We start from the raw sequence: 6,000 nt of genomic DNA, 5'->3' as shown, positions 1-6,000 counted from the left end.
GCAAATGAGATAAACCTACAGGCCAGGATTTTGCCTTTCAATGCTCTCGACTTATGATCAATTTGTTCGAAACCTAATCTCTCCTTAAGCAGTTTTACTTGACTTATTTGACACCAGACGAAATTGGATTGTGAACGTCAGATTAGGCAGCTAAAAAACAAAAAATGGGGGGCGCACCATATTTTGCAGGAATTAGGAACGTTGTTTCAATGATTCTTTAGGTTCTCTTGGAACGCATCATTGTTTGAGAGATTTTTGAGGCCTAACATTTTCTCGAACAGTTTTAAAAAAAAGTAGTTTGTTTTTATGCAAAAATTTTGATTGATCCATCTAATTGTTCGACTGACTCATCACGCATAAATTGATTTTTGCGTGATCCCAATTTAGCTCTCATTCACAAATTGAAGCAGTTGAACTCAATTGGCGATAGGCAAGTACTGAACGTCTATTGGAAATTGGGACAGATTAATTTTTGTTTTTAAATAACACTAGTGGCCTTTATAAGCTCCAAAAAGGTACTTCGTTACATCACAACTTCCTTTACACTCCAAATAATCAGATCAGTTCTGCGTATCTTATCAATGCGACACTGTTATCGATGCGATACTACTAACTTTTCGTCTGTTAGTTTTTTTTCGTCTGCACATTTGCCTTCCCTACCCAAGAATGGGCTACGTTAGCCAAAGTCCGGAGGGCATTGAGTTGGCGAGTAGTTATAGCTGAGCCTCAAGCATTACTAGTCTAAGTACATGTTAGGGAACTACTTTTGCGAAATAATTAGTTCGAGTTGAAACGAAGCGAAGCTGCGTTGGGACGCAGACCAGTTTTAATCAATGTGGCATTAAAAGTGCGTCTCTAATTGTGTTAGACCAAATCGGTGAAGGGGATGAACTTCTTAATGAAACAATTTGTGGTCTTTTCTGAGAATATCAGTTGAAGGACACTGCTCTGTAAAACAAACAAATTCTTTAAAAAAGATCATCAACACTTCCCTCAAAACAAAGAGTGCTTCAAAATGCCTTTTTCAATGCAGCAAAATCAAAGCGTACGCAACTTGCAAGCAATTAAAAGAAAAAGACAAGGCGAACATCTGCACATGTACAAAATTGTTGAATCCGTTTATTTTAACAAAGTTGCAGGAATCTAGGTTCCGGGAAACTTCAATCTCTTGAAAACAGCACATCTGGATTCATAGCTGGATTGGAAAAACAGCACAACCAGACTAACTGGATTCATGGCTAGATTGGAAAAACAGCACAACCAGACTAACTAACACCCTAAAGACCAACTAAGACTAAAAATACGATTGGTTTTTGTTCTTAAGCACTGTACAACGTCGAAAAAAACTAGCTAAAAATGAAATTTCATGATGCTTAAATTGACTGAGGACATTAAATTTAAACCACATTTTATTTTTGGCTTTTTTTAGTTTGAATTTGTTTATCAGGTCAGATATAAAATATGGATAAATATTTCCATTAACCGAGTTATAAAGATCTAGCCGTTTATTTATTTTCCACCGAAGAAGATATCGCAAGCAAAAATGCCACAAAATACCAAAAAAAGCACAAATTTGCAACGTCGCTCAAGAAAAATCTGTTGTAGCTGTCGCTCTTTGGTAGGATATCAGCGCTTATGGCTATCTTAACTGATTTCTCAGTTGCATTTGTATTAGTATAAAACCACCTGACTAGTATCCACCATTTGCTGGTGGTAAGGCGACATTTTTGGATCGGCTTCATGTTGGGTGACATGCTGTTCCCGGGCTAGGGGCGAAAACGGTGGATATTTCTGTGCAGTGCGGTAGTGCCAGTTAGTTAGCCAACATTACTGCTCTTTCCTACAGTTCAATCACTTTTAGGTCCGTGGTCTTCTGACTTCAGTTAAAAATTTGATTTTTGCCATGCAGTGCTACTTCGCATTCCAGACAACGTTTATAAAATTTGCTAATCCTCATCAACGAAGAGTTTATCAGGGGTCAGTATCCAGTTATAAGTTGTGCCTATCGGATATGCGCAACTCACGGCAGCGTTTATTCTTCTGCTGCTATCTTTCAAAGAGATATGCCTAGCTGATGTTGTGTTTGTTCAACTGAGTATGGACAGGGTGTCAATGAAAACTTTTGACCGTTTTTTTTATTCTTTGCTAATTATTTTACTTGTTTGACTTACATGTTTGACTTTTTCCATTTTGATTCTTTTGTGTTCTACGTGAGAAATCCTGTCCTCTAAGATTGAACTGAATAATCTTTGTGCTATATGGTAGCGGTTCAAGATTGTGTTTTAGTAGTAAGCTGTGAACAACCTTGTCAAAATTGGCGGCGAGGTCCAACGCCACTAGCAAAGTATTGTTGCAAGCTTTTTTTTAATTTAAGACTTTTTGCGTATAGTTGTTGACAATATTTAGAGACGTTTTGATGAGTGTTTAATTTTAAAGCCGGACTGGCATTCTTTTAAAGGGTTTCATGTCAATGATTAGTAAAAATGTGTCTTTTAGATTTAGAATTGCCGAGAAAAATGCAATTAGCCTGAAGCTTTGAAAGGTTGTGATTTCTCCCGGCTTGTGTAAGGATATAATACGTCCAACTTTTCATATGTTAGAGATTGTTGCACCGTTTGATTCCCAAGTATGAACGCCTCTACCCTTCAGAGCTACGTGCGGGCAATCTCTCTCAAGATCCGTTCTCTGAATGAGAGGCTGGTTTTTGCGGCGGCATCAGGCAAGCCCAGTTTTTCTGGTCCCTAGTATGCAATCGATTGAGAATCACATAACTGCTCCGCTTCTTTTTATCCTCAGCGTCATTTAAACCAACCGCGGCCCATCGTTATGTACTATTCCATAATAATGCAACTGGAATCAGCATATCTAGTGCCACCGTGGAGGATGGGTACATCAGAAATGCATCAAATTACAGTCCATGGAGCAGCGGAACAACAAGACCGACTGTAAGGGTTTCTGCTTGTGCAAGAGAACTGAAGCAAAACCAACAAGGGAAAGTTTTCTTACTCACAACAAAACAAACGTCAACATCATTCAACTGAATTGTTATGGTCTCAAACAAAAACTAGACAACATCAACAACACCATCCAAATATCTGCCATCCTCGAAAACCAACCTCAATGAAAATTCTGCCCTCAAAAGCCCACATGGCTTCTGCATACTACAAGAAAATAGGTCCAAAGAAAGAAGAAAAACTGATGGGGTAGCTTTTTTTGTTAAGGACATTTTTTTCAGGAAATCAAACTTAAGAGTTCTGTCAAACAGCTAAAAGTCCAAGCCATCGAAATCACCGAAGGTGGTGACAACATCAAACTAATAGACACCTACATAACAATCGTCTAGCTGTGATTCAGAAACAAAGATATCAATCAGTGAACTATTTGAGTTAGATGACTGCATTACTGTCGGTAATTTCAAAGCTCGTAGCCCTATATGGCATTAGAAGCTACCACATAACATAAGAGCAAAAGAAAAAATACTGCAATTGAAACAAACCTATCTTATCACGTACAACTCCCAGCTCAATCACAGCAATAACCATCGACTGGAGCACGGTATAGGCATTAGCATCGGACCCTTTAGCAATACTTCTATCCATCACCGGCGGCGTAATCACACAAAGGACACCACAAAGAATTTTTATCAACTTCTGCAAAGCTGAGTGGGCAAGTATTAAGGACAACATTGAGCTATAACTCAAGAAAAATCAAAGTTCAACAAACGTACCATGCGGAAAAAACATAAAGAAAATTCATCAATACCACGACGGAGCGGATATCCCAGAAGGTACAATTAAAACAGTGATCGGTACTTTTCACAGCGAATGAACAAAAATTACTGAAAAGAGATGAAACTCATTGAAAACATCCTGGGGACCCCAAAATAACACCAATAAATCATGAAACAAACAAGTTTGTTCAAAGCCAACAGCGCAAAAAATGGAGCATTTCCCATTATAGACTCCTAGCTTAGTGGTAAAAAACAATAGCCCTAAATCATGCTAAAACGACCACAATTGGTGGCTATAATTTCAATGGCTGCTCTAACGAGAAAAACCCAAAAATAGGGCAAGTTTATACAAACACTTACTTTCATAGATAACTGTTTTAAACTCTGGAGCACAGCAAAAGCACTTTCAACGCTGATCCACCTGCACATAGAGTCATATACTTCGACGAAAACTTCTTCTCACCATAATCCAAACAAAAGAGCAAACAAGTTTAACCAACAGTACACTCCACACCCCAAAAAAATTGAACAACAAAAAAATACACTAAGAACAATAAAAAATCAGAAATGAATTGCAGATTGTTTAAGTGTAACAGAGCGAAAGTAGCTATTAGAGTTACAAAAAAGTAAGGTGCTTGGCCCAGATATAATAGCGCCAATCCACCTACATCATCTGGTGCCTATAGCACTCAGATACCTAACTGACAGTCCACAAATGTTAAAAATTAATTGTCAAAATTTTATTCAGAACTACAGTAAGGAAACTTCGATTTGATGTTTCATATTTTCTTACGCCTTTAGGGTAATTAATTTAGAGGACGGCGGAGTCATCAGATTACCACGAGAGTTATGTACTGTTCTTTTAGAGTACTGGAAAAGATTTACATAGATGGCGTTAGTATGCGATTCCTGCTGAAACTGTTGAGGACACATAAATTCATGTGAAGGGCGGTTCTTAGAGTTTGACCCCTCGCTCCCCTCTTTCTCCATCTCTCCCCTAATTCACTCTTAATTTTCGTCTGGCTTGAGTGCTCTGGCTTGAGTGAACGGCTAAAGATTAAAGAAGTCAAGTCAATGAGCTCTCCTTATAGTACTTTAATAAGCTGGAAGTGTACGGTTCAGCAGAACGTCTCAGGTACGAATTAGGAGACAAGCAGCCAAATTTTAATCCATACTGAAATCAACATTGAACCCGGGTTTCGATCAGAAGGCTCTGGTAGAATTGAACTTCCGCTTGACGTTCGAGAGCAATTTGGTTGTCCCCAGTCGGTAATTTTTAATTACCTCAAGCTCCTAATGCCTTTTAACTCTAGCTTTAAAGTCCTAACTTATGTGCAATTTTTATGAAACATTCAAAGCTCAGAAAAGGATTAATATATACTAATGATGGTAAATATGATCGCCGCGTGACCGAAGGGAAATAGGGAATTTCTTTAAAAAAAGTTAATCGGACGGACTTGACTTTCACCGATGGAAATGAATTTCCAATCCTCCAACTCATCTCTCTACTCTCTACATAACAGAATCAATAATTGACGTCTCACAAGTCTATTTTATAGCTATGTTTGGCCTTCTGTTCGCAGTTTTCAGAAAATTATTTCCTTTAGCAGGACTTTGTTCCAAAATTTTTGTTAATGGGATTAAACTAAAAGCTAGACGAAACACGAGAAAGTTGGGTGAAGTGTCGTAACCCTGGTGGCGAAGTTCAAACACAAGCTTGATTTAGCTTAATTTCCTTATTTGTTTTAATTGATTGCTGACTTCTGATTCATTTTGATTTGTAAAATTTGTGGTTTTTATGTTATACCAACTCGTGCAACCTAGCAAGTCAATGTAATCAGGAAATCTCTTGTGAATAAGTAGTAAACACTGGTGATCTTTTAGAGACAAACACATTGAAGGTACCAAACTTGAAATTGAAACACTGAAAAGAAAGAAAATTTTACAATATCAGGGAGTACTTAATAAAAAATTCTTAATAACATTTCAAATGTTCCTGTACCTCAAATTGTGTAGAAAGGAGCCGTCACTTAGCAACATTAACGGAAAACCGGAATAAAGAAGATAAAATCTGACAAAAAACGCAGAAAGAAAGAAAATCAAAAATTATCAGCGACCAACTAGTCTCAATTTTACTTCGAAATTCTAGCGAAGAACAAAGTTGACAAAAAATGCAAGGATATTCATCCAAAATAACACCTGCATAATTTTATAGCTCTGAACTCCTTCTTAAAATCATATTTTTAAACTTAATAGCAAATTTATATACC

Source organism: Convolutriloba macropyga, chromosome 8 (assembly GCF_964194025.1).
Source record: "Convolutriloba macropyga chromosome 8, txConMacr16.3, whole genome shotgun sequence".
Taxonomy (NCBI): Eukaryota; Metazoa; Xenacoelomorpha; order Acoela; family Convolutidae; genus Convolutriloba; species Convolutriloba macropyga.
This window is presented reverse-complemented; position numbering follows the sequence as displayed.